At 37.6% G+C, this 27999-nt stretch overlaps 1 protein-coding gene across 1 annotated transcript in view; it reads right to left on the reverse strand.

Annotated features, from left to right (window-relative positions):
• TAFA1 (TAFA chemokine like family member 1) overlaps positions 1–27999 on the reverse strand; it is a 781657-nt gene that overhangs the window by 684310 nt on the left and 69348 nt on the right. The window contains exon 2 of the mRNA XM_082344862.1: positions 22392–22542. The gene's annotated coding sequence lies outside the window, so the exon portion shown is untranslated. The remainder of the gene's footprint in view (positions 1–22391; positions 22543–27999) is intronic.

Consider the following 27999-nt stretch of genomic DNA (forward strand, 5'->3'; position numbering starts at 1 on the left):
TATTATTAATATAATTATTTCATTGATAATTATTGAAAGAATGAAATACAGTCTGTCACCCAATTGAAAAATGTGTATTTCCAGCACACAAATGCATGGCACACAATTCCACTCCTTGTTCAAACCCCCGTCCAAATGCCACCTATTCCTGCATACTTTCCTGACCGTTACAAGTATAGAGTGATCTCATCTGCTCCTGCAAACTTTTTACATCCCCTCCCTACATGTTCTTTAAGTTATTTATGCAGGTGTATTGTCTCCTTGAGAACAAAATTTAGGTTGTATTTATCTTTCCATAAGTCACTGTATCTCATCCAGGGCTTGGCTATGGGAGGTGTTCAATAAATGCTTAAGTAAATAAATAAAATCTTGAATACAGAAGCCACACTGATCAAACTCAGTCTTGAAGGATGAAGATTAAATGATGACCCTTATCTTTACTATCCACCCACACTGCCTTTTCCTCTGAGGCTGAACATCCTATAGAAAAATAGACAAAAATAATACAATGCAATAATAATTGTTATAGCATTTTTAGAAAATCAGGTATGAAGCTAAGTGCATAATGTACATTATTAGCTCACTCAAAAACCATCCTAAAGGTAAATGACAATACCCTTATTTCATAAATGGAGAAGCTGATACTCACAGAGGTTAAGAAACTTGTCCAAGATGGCAGAGCAGAGGTGACGGACCCCACTAGTAAACCCTCTGAATCTCAATTCCTAATTCATAAAATCAAGACAAATATTTTCCCTGCTGACCTCACAGAACTATTGTGAAGTGGAAGTGAGCTGCAAAAACCCCAAGAAAATACAAATTTCTTACATGTGCAAAAAACATTAGAGGTTTTTAAAGTGCTTTCACATGCATCAAGCATTTAAAAAGCCCTAGGGTTATGTGCAAATGTATAGTATTGTTAATCTCCTATGCTGTTTTTAATCCCAAACTACAACTAGGCACTACAAGGTAATAATAGTATCAACAGCTAATCTTAAAATATGCTAAGCTCAGAGCTAAGAGCTTTACACTGATTGTCTTAATTTATACTAAGAAAAATAAGAGGTTACTATTCTTTTTTTTTTTTTTTAATTTTTAATTTATTAATTATGTTTATTTTTGGCTGTGTCGGGTCTTCGTTTCTGTGTTAGGGCTTTCTCCAGTTGCGGCGAGTGGGGGCCACTCTTCATCGCGGTGCGCAGGCCTCTCACTATCGCAGCCTCTCTTGTTGCGGAGCACAGGCTCCAGACGCTCAGGCTCAATAGTTGTGGCTCACGGGCCCAGTTGCTCCGCGGCATGTGGGATCTTCCCAGACCAGGGCTCGAACCCGTGTCCCCTGCATTGGCAGGCAGATTCTCAACCACTGTGCCACCAGGGAAGCCCAAGGTTACTATTCTTAATAACCCACTTTTAGGTAAGAAAATATATGGAAATTAGGCAATTTGCATAATTCATTTTTAGTACATTAGCAGGTCAGGATTTAAACTTAATAACACTACTTTAAAAAATAACATTTCGTAACAGAATTCATCCAAGATATCTTATCATTACAACATTGTGTAAAATTCAATGTACGTGTACTTGTCATTGATAATGATAACCTACGAGTATGGATGGTTGGGAGAGATGCTTAAACTTTGAATAAGTTGTGTCCTCTAAAACATCCAAGAAAAAAAAAAAACTTAGCTGGATTCTTTTGAAAGATTCTGTGTATGTCAATCATTTCCATTAAGGAATGTCTCAATTTGTCCAACAGTTATAATACTGTAAAATTATATATTTGCAAGTAAAATATTTGTAAACAAAAACACACTGTGGATGTGCTGGGTGGAGCAGTTCGTTAAAGAACTTAAATAATAATTTTATGAAATAACAACTAAAATGTAAATTACTCTTCTAAGTTATACTATAAATTAATATTATTATGTATAAAATTTTCTCAATGATAATACATGTTTTCATTAGTAAGTTTTATTTTTAAAACAGCTTTAAATTTACCGAAAAATTGAACAGATAGCACAGGGAGCTCCCAATATACTCTGCCCACCCAGCCTCTGCAGACAGTTACCCCTATTATTCATATCTTACATTAGAATGGTATGTTTGTCACAATTAATAAACCAATGATAAACTATTATTAGCTAAATCCCATACTTTATTCAGATTTCCTTAATTTTTACCTAATGTCCTTTTTCTGTTCCAGGATCCCATCTCAGATACATATTACATTTAGTCTTTATGTTTCCTTAAGCTCCTCTAGGCTGGGACAGTTTCTCAGATTTTCTTTGTTTTGATGACCTTGACAGTCTGAGGAGTACTTGTCAGGTATTTTGCACAATGCCCCCCTATTGGGCCCTTCCTGATACTTTTTTCATAATTATACTTAGGCTTTAAATTTTTGGCCAGAAGACCATAGTGATAAAGTGCTGTTTTTGTTAAATTATATTGAGTGTATATATTTCCCATGTCATTTATAGCTGTTGACGTTGACCTTGATAACCTGGCTGAAGTAATCTTTGTCAGGTTTCTCCACTGTAAAGTTACTTTTCTTCCCCCACCTTTCCACATTGTTTTTTTTTTTTTTGGAATGAAGTCACTACACACAGCCCACACTTAAGGAATAGGAAGTTAAAGTCCCATTTCTTTAGGGTGTAATACCTACATGATTTATTTGTAATTCTTTTGCACAGGAGGTTTATCTACCCTTCCCATTTAATCATCATTTATATTATATATATGTGTACATATATATAATATGTGAATATTTATTTTATATTTTGAGTTATAATCCAATGCTATTTTATTTATTTTCTTGCTCAAATTTTTCCAGCTTTGGTCATTGAGAGCTCTTTCAATAAGCTCCTGTGTTCCTTTGACATATTGCCACCACTGTGGTATTCCATACTTTACAATACAGTCAGATTGTCTTGTCAAGTCTTCACTGTTCCTGGGATCCCCTAACCTCCTAAATTACTTTTTAAAACTTACATTATGGTCACTCTTTCTGTTGTAAAGTTCTATGGCTTTTGACAAATGCATAATATCCACCATTACAGTGTCTTAGAGAATACTTTCACAGCACCCAAAATCCCCTGTGCTTGACCTATTCTTCTCTTTCCCCATAACCCTAGCAACCACTGAACTTATTATTGTCTCTATTGTTCTGCTTTATTCTAGTCATATAATTGGAATCAAACAACATACAGCCTTTTCAGATTGGCTTCTTTCATGTAATAATATGCATTTAAGTTTCCTTCATATCTTTCCTTGGCTTGATAGCTCATTTAGTTTCATTAATATTCTATTGTATGGATGTACCATGCTTTATTCATTCATTTATTGAAGAACATCTTGGTTGCTTTCAATTTTTGGTTACTATTAATAAATCTACTACAAGCATTTGTGGGCAGGTTTTGTGTGAACATGTTTTCAACCTACTTGGGTAAATGCCAAGGGGCAAGACTGCAGATTACATGTAAAAGACTAACAAACTCTTTTCCAAAGTGGCTGTACCATTTTAACTTCCCACCAGCAATGAATGAGAATTTCTATCACTCTGCATTCTCTACAGCATTTGGTATTGCCAGGTTTTTGGAATTAAGCCATTAAAATAGACATATACTGGTATCTCATTGTTGTTTTTATTTACTATTCCCTAATGATATATGACATTGAGCATCTTTTCATATGCTATTTTACATTTGCATATCTTATTTGGTGAGTTACCTATTCAGATCTTTTGCTTATTATACAGAGTTATTAGTATATGTTGGATACAACTCCTTTATCAGATATATATTTTCCAAATGTTTTCTCCCAGTCTGTAGCTTGTCTTTTCATTAACTCAAAAAAGGTCTTTTACAGACAAGTATTTTTTTAATTTAATAAAATTCAAGTTAACAATTTTTGAATGGATCATGATTTTGATACTATATCTAAAATCTCATTGCTAAAGCCAAGGTCACCTAGATTTTCTCCTATGCTATCTTCTAGAAATTTTACACTTTTTGTTTTACATTTAGAATTATAATCCATTTGAGTTATTTTTTGTGAAAAATGTAAGGTCTGTACCTACGTCCTTATTTATTTGTTTATTGCATATGGATGTCCTAGTTTTCAAAGACCATTTCTTGGAAAGACTAGTCTTTCTCAATTGAATTGCCTTTGCTCTTTGTCGACAATCATGACTGTATTTGTTTTGGGTCTCTCTCTGGGCTCTCTATTCTGTGCCATTGATCTACTTATGTATTTTTTCATCAACATCACACTGTCTTTATTCGGTACCTTTATAGTACAACCTAAAGTCAGGTAATGTCAGTTCACCAATTTTGTCCTTTTTTTGCTTTAGCATTGTGTTAGCTATTCTGGGTCTTTCACATTTCCATACAAACTTCAGAATCAGTTTGCCAATATCCACAAAATAGCTTGCTGGCATTTGATTGAGATTATACTGAATCTATTGATAAATTTGTGAAGAATTGATTTCTCAGTAATATTGAATCTCCCTATGCATGAACATGGAATATTTCTTTAATTTCCATCTTCCTTGACTTCTTTCCTCAGAGTTTTAGTTGTCCATATATAGTATAGATCCCAAATACATATTATTACATTTCTATTAAGTGTTTTTCTTTTCTTTTTTTGGTACAAATATAAGTTGTATAGTGTTCTGAATTTCAACTGTCAGTTGTTCATTGCTGGTATATAGAAAGACAATCGACTTCTTTATGTTAACCTTGTACCCTGCTATAATCACTTATTAGTTCCAGGAGTTTTTTGGTTGATTCTTTGGGATTTTCTAAACAAAGGACGTGTTCACATGTCATCTGCAAACAAAGACAGCATTTTTCTTTTTCCTTCCCAATCTGTGTACCTTTTATTTCCTTTTTTGTTCGTTTGTTTTTCACTACCTAGGACTTCCAGTAGGGTGTTGAGTAGAATGTCTTTAATTGAGCACAGTTTATATGATTACATTTAGTCTCATCTCTTATCATATCAATTATATTTCCTTCTTTAATGTGTTAGTGGTTACCCTATAGTTTGCAATATACCTTTACAACTAACCACATCCAATGAACACTATAATGCTTCCTGGGTAGAGCAGGTGCCTTATAATGAGTACTCTCGCTTCCTCCCTCCACTCCCTTGTAACACTGCTGTCATTTACTTCACTTATCTATATGCTATTATTTTACTTTCATGCATTCTTTCTCCAGTGCTCTTCCTTTCTTTATGTAGATCCAAGTTTCTGACCAATATCATTTTCTTTTTTTCTGAAAACTTCTCTTAACATTTCTAGCAGGGTATGTGTATCAGCAGCAGTTTCACTCAATGTTTCTTTACCTAAGGAAATCTTTATATATTCTTCACTTTTAAAGAACAATTTTGATGGATATAGAATACTAGGTTGGTGGGATTTTTTTCTTTCAACAATTTATATATTTTATTCCATTCTCTACTTCCTTGCATGGTTTTGAGGTTTTTGACAAGAAGTCTGATGTAATTCTTAGCATTATTCCTCTATAGGTAAGATTTTAAACCCCTTGCAGCTTCTTTCAAGACCATCTCTTTGTCTTGGATTTTTCTCCAGTTTGAATATGACACGCTTACATTCACATTTTTGGTATTTATCCTGCTTCTTGTTCTCAGAATTCTGGATCTGTGGTTTGGTATCTGTCATTAATTTTGGCAATTTCTTGGCCATTATCACTAACAATTTATTCTGCTCCATTTTCTCTTTTTTCTCCATCTTGTATTCCAATTATGCATATGTTATATCTTTTGCAATTGCCCTACAACTCTTGGATATTCTGGGGTGGTTTTTTTCTATTCATTGTTTTCAAAGATTTTTTTTGATGTAGACCATTTTTAAAGGCTTTATGGAATTTGTTACAATATTGCTTCTGTTTTATGTTTTGGTTTCTTGGCCACGAGGCATGTGGGATCTTAGCTACCCAACTAGGGACTGAACCTGCACCCCCTGCATTGGAAGATGAAGGCTTAACCACTGGACCACCAGGGAAGTCCCTCCATTCATTTTTTTTTTTAATAAATTTATTTATTTATTTATTTATTTATTTAGGCTAAATTGGGTCTTCGTTGCTGCGCACAGGCTTTCTCTAGTTGTGGCGAGTGGGGGCTACTCTTCGTTGCGCTGCGTGAGCTTCTCATCGTGTTAGCCTCTCTCACTGTGGAGCATGGGCTCTAGGCACGCGGGCTTCAGTAGTTGTGGCACGCTTCAGTTGTGAAGTTGTGGCACGCTTCAGTTGTTTGCAGGCTTCAGTAGTTGTGGCACACGGGCTCTAGAGCACAGGCTCAGTAGCTGTAGCACACAGGCTTAGTTGCTCCACTGCATGTGGGATCTTCCCGGAGCAGGGCTCAAATCCGTGTCCCCTGCATTGGCAGGTGGATTCTTAACCACTGCACCACCAGGGAAACCCCCTCCATTCATTTATAAGTTTGTATTTAAGTTTGTAAAGTTTCTATTGACATAGCTTCAATTTTACTGATTCTTTTCTTATCTGTGTCCAGGCTACTGATGAGATCATCAAAACTATTCTTCATTTCTGTTACAGTATTTTTTATTTCTATCATTTCCTTTGATTCTTTCTTAGAGTTTTCATCTCTCTGTTTACATTACTCATATGTTCTTGCATACTGTCTACTTTTTACATTAGAGCTCTTAAAGTAATTAATCATAGTTATTTTAAATTCCCTATTGAATTATTTCAAGTTCTGTCATATGTGACTTTAGTTCTGAAGAGAGCTTTGTCTCTTCAGACTGTCTTGCTTCTCACCTTTTAACATTCCTTATAAGTTTTTCTTGAAAGTCAATTGTGATATATCAGGCAATGGGAATTGAGACAAAGAGGTCTTTAGTGTGTGGTTTTATGTTAACCTGTCTAGAAACTGGGTTATGCTTAGTGTTTTCTATAGCCATGCATACCAGATGCTTCAGTTTCCTCTAGCGTTCTTGTTAGCTTCTTCCAATGTTGGATTTTCCTAAGAACTCCTTCTTAAATAGAGTCTGTGTCCTGCAGCTTTTTCTGTTGTAATCCACTGTTCTTATTCTGGAGCCCTGTTGATGTGGTGGTAAGGTGTGTGTGGGTGAGGGGAGGCATTCTACAATCTTATCATTAAATCCCAGTCTTTTAATGGGACTGAGTCCCTGGGTTGTGACCTTCTGAAGTATTTCTTAGCCTTTTTCTTTCTCCCTTTAGGTGACACAGGAAGACTAGAGGGGCCTAGGGATGGCTAATAGCCCTTTCCCCAAGTCAAATAAAGCTCTGATAAAGATGTTTCCCTTGAAGAATAAGCCTTTCTTAGGGAGAATGCCCTGAAAGAATTTCAAAGGGGTAACTTTTCTTCTCCACCTGACCAAAACATGAGGGTTTTCCTAGAATCATTACCATGGAAATCTGGTGGGCTTCCTGAAGGTCAAACTCATGAGAGTATGAGCGCCCCCTTAAGACTGTGCCCTTGAAAGTTTCTTACTCTCAAGTTAGTCCACACTCAGTCTTCCTACCAGTTTGTGGCTCTAGTGTCTTCTCCTCCAGGTAAGTTGATCTTGACTGACATTCTCTGTATTCCTCTGTATCTCCAGATTTTCAGATGGTGGTTTGCCCCATGGCCTCAGTTCTCTGATGCAGCTAAGAAAACTCATTGATTTAGTTGGTTTGTTTAGCTTTTTTTGTCATTGTTGAAAGGATGAGAGTGATTGGTAGTGACCGCCAAGCACTTTACATGTTGGAGCTGAAATTGAAACTCTATGCGCTACATTTTTAGAGCACTCATTTTTTTATTCTTTTTGGAATCTTTTTTGTGTTTTTCTAACTCTAATTCACAAAGCTGTCGGTCTTTTGTAAGACTTAGTGAGGGTGACCCTGGAATTACCCTCAGGTCCCTTTTAACTCCATTATTCTAATATTAAATCACGCACTATAAATCTACTAAAAATTTATTACAAATGAGAATGCTGAATTTCAAAAAAGTTAACCCCAGAGAAGAAACCAGAATCTCTAGGATCCTATGGACTCATTGTCCACTGGCCCTGGCTCTGCATACCTCCAAGGTGTAATTTTAGTCTATAATTTTAAAACAATGTAAGATGGTAAGATTGCAAATCTAGTACACTTTGTATTAATATTTATCTTGTTGAAAAAAAATAAATCTACATGATCCAATATCATACACATTCATTTGGTCCCCTTCTTTGAAGACTCTACTAACTTATAATTAATGAGAAAACCATTTTAAGGTATTAAAAATTAATTTTTGCTAGAGTAAAAAGGACTAAGAATTAAAATATAAAATAAAGTTTGTTTGTTCTTTTTTTCCAGTTGACTATATCTCCACTTTAAATACTCAGGAGTCTGATTTCATTCCACTGGCTTTTAAACAATAAGTACTTCTTAAAACCTAAGTGACTATTTATTTAGTCTGTTACTAAGGCAAATTGCTGAAATGATAAGCATTCATGTCGGTAATGTGTACAGTGTTTAGAGAGAACATCAAAAAACGTATGGAAAAGCATTTGAACTAAGCCAGCAGTATGTCTTTGAAAAGGAGAATTTTGATTTGGGGCCTCTGATCTGTATGCTATCCCATTTCTCTACTGACAAGCTATTCATTTTTAGGCACCTAGAAGTCTGAACTATTAAGAAGCTGTACTCCAGAATCAATGTTGGTTTTGTCTCCCACCCCTTCACAGACAGACTTTCTTTGAAATCAATTCCTCTTTGGGGCTAATTGTTTAAAAGCCATGACTTCATTTCTAGGTTAAATACACGTCTGTACTATTCTCAGAATTAAAAGAAAAAAAGGCAAAGGAGAAAAAAAAGCAGTCTTCAAGTACTATGTTCAATTTACTGAAAAATATCTAGAATACTAAAGTATCTCCAAAGGCAAATCTTTGGTGTGACAGATGCATAATAATATCCATAGGCTGAAGGGTCTTATAAAAGCATCCTGTAGCTACTTTAACAAGAGTACTAAGTATCATCTATAATTCATGCAAGTATATTGAAGCTTTCTGCTGCCATCCAAGAAAGACGGTTTTCAAAGCTACAGAGTGCAATAATCCAATATTCCTTGTAGAGAGTTCCATACATCTCATATAGATTTTACACTGGAGATCATTTCCTTGCTGAAATCCTCAGGAACATAATGTGATATGTTCAGAAAACACAGATTTATGCTATGTGTTATGTCTGGAGGCTTGGAGGGTAGTCATTAGATCATCAAGTTGAGGATGTATTTCTATTTCTAGTTAGCTTTCCTCAACATTGCAGTGGTCACTACAAAACGAATGGGTGTCCAAATGCTTCAAGAACTTCATTTTTTGTGTTCAATATATTTTTCAATTAGAAAATAAGTTTGACAATCAGAGTATACTCCTGGTGAAAGGCCAACATGACCATGAGTATAATTCAATCATTTCTTTTACAGAAGGGGACTTAAGAAATGATACCAACTTCTGTTGAATTATGTTGCAGGCCCAAAGTGGTGAGCTTCATAAAATGGCTTTATTTGCTACTCTCAGAAAATGACAGTGCCATAGTCAAACAGAAACGGGTAGTCATTGTAAGCTCTGAGCAACACAACGGTGCATTGGAAGAAAAAGTAATTGGAAAAGCAAAGTAATTTTCATTGGACCAGTGTATGCAATATAATCTATAATCAGACTCCAATTATGGGAAATTCTCCATCCACAGTAATCTTCGAGTAGCCACCTCCCCTTCCAATACTTCTCTCCTTTCTTTTATGGATATTACCAAATGTCATCAGTGTATTGCACTGCCCTAGAATTCTGGACTACCCAACATGCTATACAACTTCTTCCCAGGGTTGTGCCAGTCACTAGATGACCCTTGTAGAGCTTAAGAATCATTACAACCCAGGACTATGCTACCACAAAATAGACACGAAAGAGTATTTGTTGAACAATTAAGGATATCAATGAATAAACAAACAAATGAAAAGATTAACTGATTAGTTGGTAAATAAATACATTTTCTTCTGACTGGTATGCTTTCCCCACTTTTTATTTCAAGGTTATAGAGGTTTTTTTAAAATAAAATTTTCATTATAGAATAGATTTAGATTTATGGAAAAGTTACTAAGATAGTACAAAGTTCTTATATATTGCATATCCTTCCTCTATTGTTAATATCTTACATCAGCATGGTGTGTTTGTCACAATTAATGAACAGATTGTTGTGTTATAAACATGTGTTATGTTGTGTTATGAACACCACAACTTGATGTGTTATTATTAACTAAATCCCTTACTTTATTCAGATTTCCTTAGTTTTCACCTAATATTGTTTTTCTGTGCTAGGATCCCATCTCAGATACCATATTACATGTAGCTGTCATGTCTAAAGATTCTAAAGAGTTAGGCTTATCTTGGCTGGGACAATTTCTCAGCCAAGTTTATAATGACTTTGGGTGTTTTGAGGAGTATTATTCAAGTATTTTGTAGAATGTTCCTCTATTGGGCTTTGTCTGGTGAATTTCTCATTATTAGACTGTAGCTACAGGGTTTTTGGAAGAAAGACCACAGAGATAAGGAGCGATTCTCATCACATCATATCAAGGGTACATGCCATCAACATGACTTATTACTGATGGTGTTGACCTTTGTCACCTGGCTGAGGTAGTGCTTGTCAGGTTTCTCCACTGTGTTACTCTCCTCCTTTACACTGTCCTCTTTGGAAGCAAGTCACTGTGCACAGCCCACACTTAAAGAGTGGGAAGTTATATTCCACTTCCTTGAGGCAGAGTGTCTACATAAAATATTTGTAATTTTCTACACAGGAGATTTTTCTATCCTCTCCAATTTATTTATTTGATCCTTTATTTATATTGGTATGGACTCATGGATAATTATTTTATACTGTGAATTATAATCCAGTATCACTTTATTTTGTTGCTCAAATTGTTCCAGTTTTGGCCATTGGGAGCTCTTTCGTTTCACTTCTGTGTCCCTTTGACACACCCCCGTCACTGTGGGGTTGTTTGCTTGTTTGTCTGTTTGTTTTTCAGAGCATTTCTTTACTTCCTGACTCATGCTTCAGGCTCATCTTATTTATTTCCTGTCCCAGTCCTAGAATCAGCCATTCTTCCAAGAAACTCTTGTTCCTGTTTTTTTGGAGAATGGCATTAGAAACCAAGATATTGGCACTAGGTTCTACAGGGTGGTGTTGTTAGTTTATGCGTTTTTTCATAGGATATAGGTAATGTTTTCTCTGATGGTCATCTTACATAACTTTTGACAAATTACCTGGAAAATGGGTATGATAATTCCTACATCATAGAGTTGTTATGTATTTCAAATGGAGTAACTAGCAGTGTCTAGAGTAAAAGCAAAACAAACAGTAGCTATAAGCGATAATATCAATTTACTAGAAATGAAGCAAATGATAACTTTGTCTCCCAAAGCCAATTTCAATTCTCTAGAGGTTTTGTTTTTGTTTTGAGATGTTTTTATTGCCTATTTAAACAGATAAGAAGTTAGAGATTCCAATTCTAGGCCTAGCTCTGCTGTTAAAAAGAATTTAGTCAAATCATCCAATGTCTCCTTTTCTATAATGGGTATAATAGGATTCACTCAATATAACACCATAGGGTTAGTCTGTATGTAAAACAGACACAAATCAATGTTTATACAAATATATGCATGGCAGTGTTACTATGATTTTTGTCAGTGTCATTAACCTCTGACTCTTTTATTGCTGTTTTGCCACTTCACTTTTTTCTCATTTCCCCCCAAAATTATTTACCATACCAGCTTGCATTTTTCCCTTAATTATAAATTTGAATGATGCTAGGTTTTTAAAAACTGGCATCCAAATTCAGATGATACGACTGCTTTCAAATTCTATTACAACAAATACACATTGGGTAACTATATTAGATGCTTAAAATTTAGTTAACATTTTTCCTACTTAGTCCACAGGTAGTATTTTAAGGTAATGAGCCCTCTTGGTTCTTCCTTGAGAAACTTTAATTAAACGAAGTGTTACTAAGTCCACTGAGTTACCCAGCCATAATGAATGAGGAAAGATAGATGTTTGGCACAGCAAGGGATGTCAGGAAAGTGTAGCATCTCAAAAATGCCCTCATATCAAATTATTGATGCAAAACAATTGACTACTGTCCTAAGAGGCAGGGCTGTCAACTGTCTAGACATGATCAGATATCAAAGTTGATGGGTTTTGCAGTCTGATCATCTTGTTTTCCTTTTACCAAGGTAAAGGCAAGGTGCTTCAGCACATCTGATAGACGACAGGAAGTATCAATATAACCACAGGAGCAATGTTGACCTCCTGAGGCTGTGTCAACTTTAAGAGATTGATGCAATTATTTACCAGTCTGTTTGTTGACGAGGATGGGTAAGGCAGAATGAATATTTCTCTCTCAATCCTTTGAGCCTCACTTCCTCCAAGATACTAGTCATATCCCATGTGAAAACACTCTAATTGATCTTAAGACCTGATGGAAACATGTTGAGAAGGAGAACTGAACTAGGTTTCCATGCTTATATGTTAAAAGTCACTGCTCCCTCACTGATTCACTTTTGTGGACAGCAAATTCAAGTTTAACTATTTTTGGCAGCGACCAATGTTTTTATTATTTACATAAAATCTATTTGCAAGTCAGCAAAGTGGTTAATAAAATACTTCCTGTGCATATGCGATCTCTTGATCCTTCGGTATATCTCATTTCTAGATTCAAGTATATTAAAAATCCTGAGGTAGATGTGGTCTTATTTATTGATGCATGTTTATTTTAGATTTGTCACTTTAAATGATTTGTCAATTTCTATTTTTTCCTAGTCTCCTAGCTAACTATTTTTTAAATTGCTACTTGACTCCTCTACCAGCATGAACTTCAAGGGTGAATTAATGTCAAGGCCATACAGGGAGAAAAAGGCTCGAAAATCCACATTTCTATGTTTTACCTGGAGGTGAAGGTAGGTTTCAGAGGAGAATGGAAAAGACATTTTCTCCCACTGATGATAAGCGTTGTGTTTGATTTGTATATTGTTGCTAATGGCATGGAAGAAAGGAAGAATTTGAGAGTTTCTGAGGTTAGGCAATTCCCTGAAGAATCTGAAAGCCTAGAAGTCCCACTACCTGCTTTTTCACAATTGGAATCAGTGATGCATTGGTTTCTTTGTCTGGGCTTCTAAAAGATCATTAAGAAGCAACCTGAGGGTCATCAGAGAGTCTGGTGCACAGGGGAGCAATGTGTGACAATGCAGTGCATCCTAGTGCAACCTCCTTTGAAAGGCAAATAGAGAAAGACAAATTGAGAGGATAGAAAATGCAGGGAATTCACCCATGCAGTCCATTTCGAATTAAACATCCCTTCCTCTCTAACCTGCCTATTTCAGCAGAGAAGCGGACATGACTTGTCACTCTATGCGCTTGCCAGATGAACTTGTAGTTCATAACAAGGTTCTACATGGGAGAATCAGAGGAATTCTTCGCTGTTCAACCAAGCCATACGTCTGGGCCTTCCTCTTATGGAATAGCGAGTGTACTACTGCCCTGGAGTCCAAACTGAGCCTCTCCACAGCACAGGGAGGTCAGCTCCGTGCTCTGTGACCACCTAGAGGGGTGGGGTAGGGAGGGTGGGAGGGAGACACAAGAGGGAGGGGATATAGGGATATATGTATACATATAGCTGATTCACTTTGTTATACAGCAGAAACTGACACAACATTGTAAAGCAATTATACTCCAATAAAGATATGTTTAAAAATAAATAAATGAAGGAAAAAAACAAAACAAACTGAGCATCTCAGCCAAGCCATGTTCTTTAAAAAGCCAAAGTTTTAAGTGACAAAATCCCAATTCAAACATACAATTAAAAACTTATTGACATACCTACATTTCCTCAAAACAAATACACATTTGAAATATATAAACAACTCCTAAAAATCAATGAGAAAAGAGAGATAACCCAATAGAAAAATGGGCAAAAGACTTGGATACTTCATCAGAAAAGATGTCAAAATGGTCAATAAACATAAATAAAAAGCACTCAACTTCCTGAGTCATCTGGGAAACGTAAATTCAAACCATAGTGCAATCCTGCACCATCCCTAGCAGAATAATTAAAATGAGTAAGATGGAAATTACTCAGTGCTGATGAGAAATCGGGGTGATCAGAACTCTTCTACATTGCTGGAGGAAGATCCACTTAGGAAAATGATTTGGTACTATCTAATGAAGCCTAACATATGCATCCCCTATGACCCAGGAGTTTCACTGTGAGGTACACACCCAGTAGAAACATGGGCATATATTCATCAAAAAACATGTCCAAGAATATTCATTGTATTGCTATTCATGATAGACAAACACTGGAAATATCCATCAACCACAGACTAAATAAATGGTGTTAATATTCACTAGTTGAAAATCATGCAGATGTGCACATGAATAATCTAAATTTACACACAACAGCATGGAAAAATCTCATAAGCAGAATGCTGGATGAAAGAAGTCAGATGAAAAAGAGTACATAGTAGATGACTACATTTCTACAAAGCACTAAAAGAGGAAGAACTAACATATGCTGCTAAAATTCAAAATAATGTTTATCTCTGGGGAGTTGAAAGGAGGCAAGAGGCAGGGGTTTGGGAAAGCTGTAAACTTTGGTTTCCTGACCTGGGTGCTGGTTACATAGCTGTGTCCAGTTTTTAAAAAATCCATCAACCTGAACTTATGATTTATGAATATATATAATCAGCAGTTGGCTCTTATAACTGAAATACCCAGGGGTAATCCTCAGAAATAGCCCCATAGATGCCATCATTGATACCGTCTCTCTCTCTCTCTCTCTCTCTCTCTCTCTCTCTCTCTTTCTCTCTCTCTCTCCTGGTCTGCCCTGTTTTCTTCATTGGTTATTGTCGTGGACAAGGTCTCCCTGAATGATGTTAAAATGTCCACTAGCATCCCTGGGCTTACATACTGTCCAGTTAGAAACACAACAAAAAGAGAGTTCCTCCACTCTTTCTTAGTGTGAAGATCAAAGAACTGAGTCTCATTGGACCAAACGGAGATTTATGTCCATCTCTGTATGAAGCAATATGGGCAGGGTGATGGAACACAGTGAAAGGCCAGGACTACGTCATATGCCCATCCCATCATCTCCCATTTCTGCAGATTAACTGCACTCAGCTGGGTTGTTCTTGCTGGGGTCTCACAATACGGTTGCCATCAGATAGATTTTGGCTGGGCTGGAGTCATCTTGAAGACTTTCTGCTTATAAATCTGTGAGAACAGACTTGGACAGCTGGGGCTACTTGGGCATCTCCTTCTATCTCTATGTAGTCATTCTTCATGGTCTCTTCAGCATGGGGGCTTCATGGTGGCCAGACATGGTGGCTTGAATGGACAGTGAGATACCAAAAAAGATATACAGACAGCAAATAAATATATGGAAAGGTGCTCCACATCGTATATCATCAGAGAAATGCAAATTAAAGCAAGAATAAGATACACTAAACACCTATTAGAGTGGCCAAAATCCAGAACACTAACACCGTCAAATCCTGGCCAGGATGTGGAGCAACAGGAACCCTCATTTATTGCTCGTGGGAATGCAAAATAATACAACCACTTTGGAAAACACTTTACCAGTTTTTACAAAACTAAATATACTCATAACATATGATCCAGCAACCGTGCTCCTTGGTATTTACCCAAATGATTTGAAAACTTACATCCACATAAAAACTTGCACACAGATGTTTATAGCAACTTTATTCATAATTGCCAAAACTTGCCCTTCAGTAGGTGAATGGATAAATAAACTGTAGTACATCCATCCGGACAATGGACTATTTTTCAGTGCTAAAAAGAAAGGAGTTGTCAAGCCATGTGAAAAGACATGAAGGAATATTAAATGAATATGATTAAGTGAAAGCAGTCAATATGAAAAGACTATACACTGTATGATTCCAACTATATGACATTCTGGAAAAGACAAAATTATGGAGACAGTAAAAAGGTCAGTGGATGTCAGGGTTGGGGGAGTGGGGGATGAATAGGTGGAGCACAGAGGATTTTTAGGGCAGTGAAACTACTCTGTATGATACCATAAAGAGAGATACATATGACTATACATTTGTCCAAACCCATAGAATGCACAACACCAAGAGTGAACCCTCATGTAAACTATGAACTCTGGGAGGTTATGATGTGTCAAGGTAGTTTCATCATTGTTATGTAATAAATGTCCCACTTTGGCGAGGATGTTGATCATGGGGAGGCTCTGCATGTGCGGGGGCTGGGGGTAAGTGGGAAATCCCTGCACCTTCCCTTCAATTTTGCTGTGAACCTAAAACTGCTCTAGAAAAATAACATCTATTTAGAGGGAGGGAGAGAAAGAGACAGCACAAGTCACATTATCTTTTATGACCTAATACATGGGTTGGCAAACTATGGCCTGTGAATCAAATCTGACCCTTTACTTAATCTTATGAAGTTCCATCAGAACACAGCCAAGCCTGTTTGTGCTACCCCTTACAACGGCAGACCTGCATAGTTGTGGCAGAGACCAAATGGGTATGGCCTGAAAAGCCAAAAGTATTTACTATCTGGCCCTTTACGCAAAACGTTTGCTCACTCTGACCTAGTCTCAAATATCACTCAGTGTCATTTCTGCTGCATTCTGTTCACTACAAGTAAACCTCTAAGGCCAGTCCATGCTCAAGGGGAGAATTTGCTGACATGCGCTAAACCACCCAAAGGTGGATCCACCTAGTATGTACACAGTGAGAGGGCAATCAGGATGCTCTTGGCTAAAGAAGGGCTCAAGGATGCTGAGCTGACCCAAACAGGAACCCTCTCTGAGGTGAGATGGAATGCTTCTAATTCTCTGGGCAGGTTAACTGAGTGGAGAAGGTGCAGATGGTACATTCTTTTTCCAAGTTAGTTAACACCATTGCCCACACCAAGGTGGTAAGAACAGAACTTGTTCCTCTCCAAAATTATACTTATTGCTCAGGGGTAGTTATGTTGAAATCATTCCGACAACTTTTACAATGCTCTAATTGAACTGCCTGGGCACAGAAGAATTGCTTTTTGCAAAAGGAAAATAGCTGGGAGAATTACAAAAATGGCATATCAGAAAAAACGCAACATATTCTTGGGTTTTTGAAATGTCAGACTTCTGGGCACCAATTTATCTGACTTACATTACAGGGCTACAAACAATCAGCAACTCTTATGTGGCCATTTTTCACAATAAGAATACATTTCTAAGTGCTATTTTAGCTCAATAATGATGGTACAGATCTGTTTATTTTGCATTTATGTGTGTGTATGTTGGGGGGGAGGGGGCAGTTCCCTAAGTGATACCTTGCCTTTGGCGATGTTGGGCAACAGAGGAAAATGTATTATATTAATCAGATTGGACCACTTGCTTAATGAGAAGAATGTAATCTGGATTTTAACACAATACAAAGCATTCAAACTCCACATGTAAAATTAAGCAGTCACTGAGTTCCTCCTACAAGAATATGTCACTGACATCATCTCTCCTGCTCCAGGGCAATCGAGAAGGCTCAAGGCCATTATTATAATCATGAAAAGATTTCTTTTGATTGTATTATGCCCAGAGAGGCAGTTTAAAAGGTGGGTTGGAAATGGAGGAGGGGGGTCTACCACTGCAGGAGAATAGTAGACTCCTTTTGGTCAGCCATACTCCTCACATCAGGAGATACACACATATCATCTTAAGAGAGAAATACTGGCCGGCACAACTTTATGAAACACAGGCCAGATGTTGGCAGAAATACTGATTTTGTCACCTCTCTTTCACGTGTTGGTATAAAGAGGAGATTTTTTTAAAATTACCTTTCCTCAACAAGCATTATATCTAATGAGAGATTTGGGCACATGCACCACCTGTTATAATTCAAGGCACAATGTGAAGAGGGCCTGCCAGAGAGTTGGTGCTCAACAAGTACAAGTTGGATGAGAACTAACATTTATTTAAGGCGTATGCATGGCAAGCACAATGTTTACACACATTCAATCCTCATGATAACTTTATCAACTATATATTATTATTACACTTATTTTAAAGGCAAGGAAAATAGGGCTTCATAAAGTCAAGTAACTTGTTCAAGGTTACATAAATTTGTTTCTGGAACCTGATCTTGAACTAACGAAATCTGGTTCCAGAGCTTGTGATCTTAACTACTATGTATTACAGCCAATGAATGGATGGATAGATGGATGGATGGATGGATGGATGGATGGATGGATGGATGGATGAGTGGACAAACTGATAGATGGAATAACCAAAATACTGTGATCATGTAGGGGAAGGAGTAAGTACATATGACTAGTTCATAGAGAAGGCTAAACAGAAGAGGTGACATTTGACCTGAGTCTTGAAGAAGACAGATGTTTCCAGGTGGAGGAGAGGGAGATGGACTTCCCAGGCTGGCAGAGAAGCATGAGCAAAGACACAGACATCCAAGTCTCCATGAATCTAGAGGATGACAGGTAGTCCTACATAACTAGGGCACAGGTCATCCAGGCCAGCAGCCCAGAGAAGAGGCTGCTGAGTGAGACTCCATGGTAAAGGAGTCTGGAATGTCATGTTGAGTTTGGGTTTTCTTCTGCAGGTAGTAGAAAACCTTCAAAGATTTTTTTTAATGGTGGATAACATTTATCGAGGACTTAACTGTGTGAGCCGTGAAGTGTTAAAATCCTCACAAGAACCCTGTCGAGGTAGACGCTAGCTATTATTCCTCTATTTTACAAGTAATGAAGTTGAAGTTCAGAGATGTTAAATCACTTGCCTAAAGTCATATAGTCTAGAACTATTTGTATCTGTATTTGGACCCCGGCAGTCCTCCAGAGCTACAGAGCTAAACAGAGCAAGAGAGCGGCATGATTTTATGTGTGTTTAAAGAGAGAACTATAGCAGCAGTCTGGATGAGGATGAACCTTAAGATAGGGAAACTAACTGGGAGGTTGTTTGTGTTTAAGAGAGCCTGGGGAAATGAGCTAAAGCAGGGTTTCTCAACCTTGGCACTATTAACATTTTGGGTTAGATAATTCTTTGCTGTGGGAGCCTGTCCTGAATACTGCAGAATGTTTTGCAACATCCCTGGCCTCTACCCAACGGATGCCCTGTAGTATCCCCCTTCAAGGTGCAACAAAGGAAGATGTCTCACTGGAAGGCAGACTGTCCCTAGTTGAGAACCAATGAGTTAAGGCAATGATGGGGGATTGGAAAACAAGGGATATTTCAGAAATAGGATCAACAGAACCAAGGGATCAAAAGGTGGAGCACTCAAAGATATGTCCAGATGTATGACACAGTGCTGGCAACGGTCAAGGCAGTAATAGACCCAGGGTTCAGCTCAGGGTCTGAATTTAGCAGGCTTGGGTTTAAAACCCAGCTCGGCCATTTACCATTGGGTAAACTGGAGAAAATTACTTATGCTCCCCAGGTCTTAAAAAGAAGAGCCTAATAGCACTTACCTCCAAAATTTGTTGTGAAGATTGAAACAGAATACCATGAGTTAAGTGTTTAGCAGAGTTTCTGGCACTTAGTAATTGCTCAATAAACAGTACTACTAGCCAGTAAGGCAAACACAGGGAAGCTTCTTCAACCTCAGGTTGTGGAATCCATGGTTTGAGAGGTTTTTAGGGAGTGGACACTGTGAACTCTAAAAACAATTTTCCACTCAGTGGAATATCTCTCCCGGCTCCTTAAAGTTAAGTTGAAAAAAAGAATATATAACTGAATATTTGGTTCTATATTAATTGTGAGTATCTGGTATATATACGTATGTATGTGTATACCTCTGGATTTCTAGGTATACTTGTGCATGTACACATAAACATATACTAATTAGATCATTGGAATCATACTAAAACATTAATACTAATTATCAATAGATGTTAGATTATGGGTGAATTTAACTTTTACCTCTATTATTTCTATTATCCTTTATAATTTTTCTATAATGAATAAGTATGACTTTTATAAATAAGGGACAAAAGTAAATATTCTAAAATACCTTCCCTTAAAATATATGGATTGAAATCCTACTATGTGTCAGATACTACACTAGAAACTGAGGATACAATAATGAGAACCCCTGCCCTCAGCCCACCCCCCACACACACATACACACACACGGGAACAACAAAAGCAACAAAAACCACCTTAAACCACATGTGCACATACCAGAAAGCTGGAACTTGAAAAATCAAGTTCAAATGTAACTATGATACTCCAGAAGCAACCAAAATGATGAGCTCTGTCAACACCATACTAATCATGTTTTTAAGTCTGACAGAAGATCCAAAAGAATTTTCTAATTCTCCGATTTTGCAAGGGTTCAGTAGGAAACTCCACTGTTCCCTCCTTTTTAAGATTTTGCTTCCTCTTATTTAGTAATTCCTATCCTGAGAGAATATAATACAATTTTGCAATGTCCAAATCAACGTTGAGTCTAATTAGTAGAGATAGCTCCCCTGGAAACTACAATTCTCCACAGGGAGACTTATTTCAGTAACAAAGCCTTTCTTTAGACAGTATATAAAGGGTTTTCTATTTCAAAGTACAAACCCTTGCCTCCCTGCACATTCAGGGAAATTTAGAAAGTATGTATTTTTCTGAGCTCTCACAGACTTAACGAAAACAATTTGGGCCTCTGGAAAACTCTCCAACATCCTTACTGTGTGTGTCAGCACGACTGATATGCCTGCCTTTGACTCACTATAACAAGGAGATTCTGGCTCAAAGTTGTCACTTTCAGTTTCAACTGCTGTCTGTGTGAAGAGTAAGGGAAATGATCAATTAAGGGTGCTCACTCTACCTTCTGCATCTTTTTTAATTAAGTACATACTGAAATGATGGACTTTATACAGATGACAGTATAGGCATTCTGTGTCTGCCCCTGTCATTCATTCTCACTGTTGTATTTCTGGAATTAGGATTCATGTTCTGTCATCTTGAATATTTTAATACTTTACTGATCTCGTACGTGTTTAGCCATAGGAGGACAGCAGTAAAATAAAATTTTATAGCCAACAAAGTCCTTTATACCTATAGTTTATTGCACTTTTTATATTTTGTTTAACAACACATGGCTCCTTGAGACTCTGAAATAAACATAGCTTCCTCAAGTCGCGGTGGGCTTGTGCTCTTTCATTTCTTGTTGAGGGTTGATTCCATCGTCAGGATGGAAAGAATTCCTGATAATTGGCCAGAGAGGCTGCAATTCTATCAGGCAGGTGCTTCTTTCTCTAAAAGTGTTAAGACAACCTTAAAGCTCCTTTGTGTTAGAAAAATGCCCCATTTTTTTCTTTGCTCCCAAAATACAGGTATTCTCCATTCAAAGTGATCCTTTTCCATGGACTCCCCAGATTACATTCTATTTCAATCAATAAGTCAGGGATCAATCAATTGATGAGATATGAAGGAGCCCATTGACTCCTAAAGTAGTTGATATTTTCCAGCAACAACTTTTCTCCCTGGCTAGGGTCTTTAAAATTTTATGATAATGACAAAACTATTGTTTTGGGTAGTGATGATTTCTTGGAGTAATTAACACTATCTTATTTTTGTTCTTTGGTTTGCAAAGTTGGCTTGGTGGCCCAAGAAGTGAATAGAGAATTGTAATATGGTGCAGGACATTAGAGTAGTTTCTATTGCTCCCTGATTGAGCTAAATAACTGGTTTGGGGGATTTTTCAGTACTTGTTGTTGTTGTGTATATGAGTAAAAAGCAAACAAACAAAAAACCTCTAGGTTTTTCCATAACACAAGTTGCAGAGAGAATTGCCATCCCAGAAGAGTATAATGTAATGAAAATATCATTGAACTGGCTTCAATTCCCAGTTCTGATGATACTATTCTGAGGGGGGAGGGGGAATGCAAATTATTTCATTGCCCATGAGTTAAAAACTGAACTTAAAAAAATGGATTAGATTCATTTCTGAGGTCCTTTCCTACTCCAATTTTCCATAGTTCTAAATAAAATACATTACACTTATTTGATCCCATTGTGTCATTGTCAAAATTTCATCTGTTCATTCACTCATTCATATCTCCTACCAAGATTTATTAAACAACCAACATTCATTAAGACCTCAAATAACCTGAATTTGTCTTCACCTCTAACGCTTCCAAACAGGATATACTTCAGGATATTTTGGGGACAAAGAGTTAAAGAGAATGCTAACTGCCATACAGAAATAAACCACTGATGTCCTTGATCTTACTGAGCTCTTGACCTATTTTCCTGCCTGAATGGCCGGGAAGAAATTTCAAAAGCCTTTAACCCTCCTCAAACTCAGAAACAGAATATAAAAATATACACGCCCAACAGACGTTCCTTACCACCTCTTCTTATTTTCAAAGATGAGATCATTGAGCCTTCGAATGAGAGTGGTGTTAGAAGGGTCACCATTTCTGGATGCTGACTTCGGATTTGCAGGACTCTTGGGCCATTGCTGTCAGCTGCTGAGTTTCTACAAGGCCATCTTAAGAACTGAAATATAGCAGAAAGAGTGGAGTTTAGTTCTTGGATTTTTTAATGACTTGTTTCCCCTCATATCCTCGTGGTCAGGAAGTTCATTGGATTGTCTACCTTTTTTTGGCTTCAGTTTAAAGTATGTTTTCTAGTCTGTCTCCTATTGAGCTGGAAATAATGCCTCTTATGCCCCTTTGAACAGCCCTTCTGACTCTTGAATACGGTTGTTAAGATGCCCTTCAACTATCATTACTGTAAGCCATGTATCCTTTGCGATAAACATAATTAAAAACTGCTCCAGGGTCTTCTTAAAGTAATGTGAGATTTTTACATTTTTATGCCTGGCGTGGGTAATGTTAAAAAGTAGTACTGGGATGAGAAAGTAGGTGGGATGTCAAAAGATACCCTCCATCCTTAATGCTCCCTTGATGGAAATGACAGCCTTATTTGTTTTGTTAACCAGTGTATAATTAAAAGTCAATATTCAAGATCATAATAAAAATCTGTATAACTACTCATGGTGTGAGACTGAGGCTTGGAAGAAAAATCTATTAAAACACAGCCTTGTGTAATTTACAAGAAATCAGTAATAAAATGTTTGCTCTCAACATTATCTGCAAAATGGTCTGTATATCACCAGAATAAATCCATATTACTTGGAGGCTGTAGATAAATATCCATAGGCAAAGTTCACATTGAGGTTATCTGCCTCACGTTCTGAACTGGGGAGTGCTATTTAGAGGAGATAATTTGTGGTTTACTTCTCCAAGTCTCAAGTACATTGTGCAGAAATGAGTTTAGTTCCTGACAGGGTATCTGTCATATCCAAGTAGGAAAAGAATGCCATTGCAGGGTTGTACCCATTGCAAAAAGGATATAGCTTTTGTCCTCAGTGTGAAACAAAGGGAAGATTCTTAACAATTAAAAGTCCTGAATGAACCTTCTGTTCACAAAAAAAAGGGAGATATTTGATGCTTTGTAAAACACTGATTCATTGGGCAGTAGAGTGATGTCTTATTTCAAGTCATCAGTAAATTCAGTGCTCAAGTATATGAAACTTTCATGAAGTTGTACCCTGGATTCTGATTTAAGAATAATTTTTTATGCATAGGAAAAAATCTAATAGCAATGGGGGGAGTACTGAAACACCCTAGCAGAAAAGTTTTCATGGGATGACTGACACCTTTCAAGGCAAGAAAATGGGCTTTGGATAATATTCGATTCCCTGACATTAATTAAGAGTTGTTGCTTCTTGCCATTTAAATTAGACTCTAAGGTGGTGTTAGGGAGAGGGTCTCTCTATTGTCACTTTGTCTCCTTTCCCACCCCTTTGTCACCTCTTTCCAGCAACAGAAGGGACTTCGAATCTTGTCTGGTGATGACTACTAACATCTATTCATGGTAAAGTCCCAGTTCTAGAACTCCAGAACTTTTGATATGGAAATGGAAACTCTGAAATTTATAAATCCCCTTTCCCTCTCAGTACACTTGACTTTCAGGAACTATTGTCCTCTAGGGGAGTGGTTCTCAAAACCAGCAGCATTAGTATTACCTGGGAACTTAACAGAAATACAAATTCTTGAGTCCCACCCCAGACCCCCTGAATCAGAAACTCTGGATGGGTTTCTGGAGTAAGACCCGGTAATCTGTCTGTTAGCAACCCTCCAGGTGATTCTGATGCTCACTAAAGTTGGAGAACCATTGCTGCAGGGAGTCCAGAATATTCTCGTTGAGGCTCAGCGCCCAGCAATGATTTCTTTGTCCTGCGTGATACCTGTCCTTCCCTTAAGCCAATGAATGTTGTGAATTTCATTGATGGGGAATCACAGGGCAACATAATTTACTTAAATAAAAAATAGATTTATTTTATATTTCAGAAACATTAATCCCTTTACACATGTCCTGTCCTGAAAGAGAACTTGGCAAGTCTGTTAGGTTCCCATTTTCAGCAGGATTTCTTATTCTCACAAACTTATGTCTCTTTCTCCTCATTGCTTCCAGAAAACAGAGGCATTCCAAAGTCATCTGAAGCTCCAGACCAATTTCATACTCAAATTAGAGAAATAAAATATTCACTACAGTGAATATAAAACTGGCATTCTGGTGACATAGATCTATAAACTGGGCCCATTGAACTCACTAGAACCACGTTAGTAAATGATCATGGTGAGGACCTCAAGACTTACAATTGCTTCTGAATTATGAAAAATAAAAATATATCAGCTACATTGCCTCTAGACTTAAGTAATAGGGGTATTCTGTTATCCTCTCCAGATTTAATAGTTCATCTCCATGGGTGTAGTTCGATGCAACATAACTGATGTTGATTCAGTTTACTGGCAACTCTCTGAGTCCACATTTTGACCCAGCAAAGCCCTGCATTCCCTGTCTAAACCTGACAGGATATGGGGATTGAGGCCATGGATAACACTAGCAGGAAGGCTCTTGTACCAGAGTGAACAGAGAAAAGACAGCTAAGGTCCTGGTTCCCAGACTGTGCACGGGGCACTACCACAAACATAAGAGTGCTACAGGGTATTTTAAATTTGTAAGAGTAACATAGCAATACTCCAGATCTGTTCACACTGCATGAATTACTAGCTTACAGTAATTCACAGCTTCAAAATTAGCTCCAGGGACTTCCCTCGTGGTGCAGTGGTTAGGAATCTGCCTGCCAATGCAGGGGACACGGGTTCGAGACCTGGTCCAGGAAGATCCCACAGGCCATGGAGCAACTAAGCCTGTGTGCCACAACTACTGAGCCTACACGCCACAACTACTGAAGCCCACGCGCCTAGAGCCCATGCTCCACAACAAAGAGAGGCCACAGCAATGAGAAGCCCGTGCACTGCAATGAAGAGTAGCCCCCGCTTGACGCAACTAGAGAAAGCCCGCGCACATCAACGAAGACCCAATGCAGCCAAAAATAAATAAATAAATAAATAAATAAATAAATAAATAAATAAATAAATAAATAAAAACATTAGCTCCAGCTCCTTTGAGGACACCCTAGCTTCACAAAGCTGGGTTTTCAGAAGTTGCTGTGATAAAAAGCTAGTGCCCTGCAAAAATTGTTGTGGAACCAGAAATAAGGGTGTCAGTGTCCAATCTGAGGGCAAGATTTGAGAAGTTGTGCAGTGCCCTACAGGCACACACATCCATCAGTAAATAATGGTGATTCTGTAAGACTGAAAGAAACATTTTTTTTTCATTCAACGTATATGTATTTTTTCAAATGGCTACTAAGTTGTTAGGACATAAATACATTATACATTTTAAAGTTTTTGGACCTAGCTACTTAACAAACAAAACTGTTAGGCATTTCTTTTGGCATAGAGGTATTATGAACCAAGAAAGTTTGTGAATCTCTGGGCCAGGGGATTCTTCTTATCTGGAACTACCAAGAATAAGATATTCACCACAGAGGTGGTAGGAGCCAAAGGCTGTCAGACAAAAGCTTATAGACAAGGTCAAGAATGTGGGGCTGCAGCTCTCCTGAGTCCTTGCCTGGCCAAAAACTTGTACTGCCAGGATAGCAACTGTTTCTCTCTGCCTTGTATTATATTGAACTTTTACACATCAATCTCCTCCCTTAGAAGGTAAATTCCTGAGATCTTTCCTTATTTGTTCCTCTATTTTCCCAGCACAACATCTTGAACGCTTTCTGAGAGATTGTCTTGGAATCAAGCAGCTTTTAGATTCGGTTGAAAACATCCTTTCAGTATAATTCTTTAGTTATTCTTGCACCTCCCAGATTTCAGGTGGATGCAACATCTGTGATGAGGCCTCATGTTACTCCCATGCACATTGGTGCTTGAGCAGACGTCACAATTCATGGTTTCTGTAAGCTTGAGGCTTGGGGACCAATGGCCTGGCTGGCCCCACGTTTCAGAGTCCTGGACCTGTGTATACTCAGTGAATGAATGGATGGATGGATGGATGAATGGACAAAATCCTCAGAAGACTGAACTGTGTTTTAACATAACGGCCATTAGTCTTACAAGTCAGGAAATCAAAGGTAGCAGGCAAGGGTGACCAGGACAAACACTGCATGTCCATACCCCTGGGAAGTTCTCTCTTGAGAATTATACCCTTTTAAAGGACTTCTCCAAAACCATCAGCTCGAAGATTCTGCCTATCTTAAGAGTCATTAAGATCTTTTTATCTTATGCAAATAAGATTTCCTGACAAATTCACTGAACATATGAACACTTTCTTAATCTGCCCCTATACTCACCAGGAAGGACAGTGAGTTCTGTTTGGCATGGTCCTCTCTAAGTCATCTATACATATAAACATGCTTGACCCAACTCTTGTATGTCTGAACATATCTGCCCTGACTTTGCTCCAAATAGATACCTACTTATTGAGTAGAGGAGGAAGACTAAGTTTATCAAAATGATTCCATGTAAAGTTCATTGATGCATCTGCTAGAGTTTTTAGCAGTATGTGCTTGCAAATGGCGTGTATTCCAATGGTCCATTTGTAAATCAGTTATGTGGAACATGAAATTCATTTTTCCATTAAAAAAGTATTTATAAAAGGTGGTTACTTTTCCATCTTAGCCCCCAAGCTTATTTAGCCTATAATTTTGCTAGAATAAGGTATATTCACAAATGGGTTCACACTGCCTTAGTGTTCGTGGTCAAATAAAGCAGAAAAAGTAAAATTAAATAATAAGTTTCCATTTTTAAATATACCTTGAAGGTCTATGTTTTGAAAAAGACAGTTTTAAATAAAAGGGATGAGATAGGTGAAGACTTTTAGAAAAATTCTGAAACAAATTTTGTGAAAAATCTGAACCTGTATAATCCCATCCCCAACTCAGAAGAGATACTTAACCCAGCAATAGCAGCAAGGATAGCCTTGGTATTCATAGGAGTAATTCTCCCCTGACCTCATTCTGTACTGCATTACCACCTCCTCCATGGGTAACAGATACATGTTGATCTATCTTCCTGGCATCCCTTCCCCCTTCATCGGTGACAGCCTCTCAACATTCCCTCAGGGGAAAAAAATCCTAATCCTACTTCCACTTTAATCCTTCATGAAGTTTACTGACTCCATCTCTGAGGTTAAGAAGTGTGCAGGGAATTTAGTTCTGGGTTGGCTAATCAGAGCATTTCAGCCTTCAACTTATCGATTGGTCCAGAGATGAGCACATGACCTTATCAGTTACAGTCAGAACCAAGGTGCATGACTTTTACCAGGACTCTTGGGAAAAAGACCTTCATTGCCCTGGAGTTTCTAAGCTTGTAAGATGCAAGCCTGGTGCTGCTTATAAAACAGCAACAACAACAAAAAGCAACCATTGAGCCTACTTGGAAATTAAGCCAATACAGGAAGGTAGAGCCAAGGAACGTAGAAAGCTAAATTCTTGACTACAAATTTTAAACACCTGTGCCTCCAGCCTGTTCCTTAAATACATGAGCCAATGATTTTTCCTTTATGTTTCAGGCATTTTTAGTTGGCTTT

Source organism: Balaenoptera borealis (genome assembly GCF_965194805.1).
Source record: "Balaenoptera borealis genome assembly, chromosome: 12".
NCBI lineage: Eukaryota > Metazoa > Chordata > Mammalia > Artiodactyla > Balaenopteridae > Balaenoptera > Balaenoptera borealis.